The following is an 850-nucleotide window of genomic DNA, read 5'->3' on the forward strand; positions in this document are numbered from 1 at the left end:
GCATATTTGTGTACCTATTCATAGTTTGAAAAGCAAAGTCAATCTAGAGTTGAAATAGTATATCATCGAAGCTAAAATTAATCATAGTGTGTATATACTGATGATATCCAACAGTAAGAAGGGTGTGTAATTGTCTAAAATGGCAGTCATATTAACACTTAAAGGGCCTTCAGGCATCATGGAAATAAATGTCACACCTATGATTCCACAGAAAGTGGAGATGAGAAAAGTGTCGGGAGTTTGAGACCAGATCAACCTGAAATATAAAGTGATGTGTTGCTGCAAAAATAAAACAAACAGTGCAATCTTAGAACATTAACAAAAGAATCTTTAAAAAACTTTATAAATACACAGTCATACCTTACTTCTGAAAACTGTATAGTTCACTTCAATAATTATCATGCTACTATGGAAACAGTACAGAAAAGATCCTCATGGCCTCTGCGCAGGGATAATATATAAGTGTGGGAGGTTACCCACACTTTTGAGTGATGTTAGCGGCTGTGGTATGCATTAAATAAATGTTACAACAGACCAAAAGAAAATTGTGAGGTGGTAATGGTAATGTGTGATGTCCTGATATTAGTATTAGCAATAGTATTAGTAATTTAAGTATACACTACTATGAGTTGCTCAAATTGTATGTTTAAAGCTAATGAATTTTATGTTAGTTACATCTAGGAAAAACTGACAAATAAATTTGCAAATGTTAAACTGAATTCACTGTTACAATTCGGATTCTATGTCTCAGCACAGGAAGCACAGGGACTGGCTCGCTGTTCTTTTTACTGTGAGAGTTTCAAACACGGCAGAAGTCTGTTTGGGTATCAGGACCTCAAAGACTTTTTAT

General features: G+C 34.4%; 1 non-coding gene across 1 annotated transcript; it reads left to right on the forward strand.

The window, feature by feature from the left end:
* The first annotated feature begins 379 nt into the window (after nucleotides 1–379).
* Nucleotides 380–486, forward strand: LOC125414143 (U6 spliceosomal RNA). Its single transcript, XR_007236164.1, has one exon. It is a non-coding gene; the product is annotated as a U6 spliceosomal RNA (small nuclear RNA).
* Nucleotides 487–850: the final 364 nt, after the last annotated feature.

This window comes from Myodes glareolus, chromosome 15 (assembly GCF_982192425.1).
Source record: "Myodes glareolus chromosome 15, mMyoGla1.1, whole genome shotgun sequence".
In the NCBI taxonomy this organism is placed as follows: Eukaryota; Metazoa; Chordata; class Mammalia; order Rodentia; family Cricetidae; genus Myodes; species Myodes glareolus.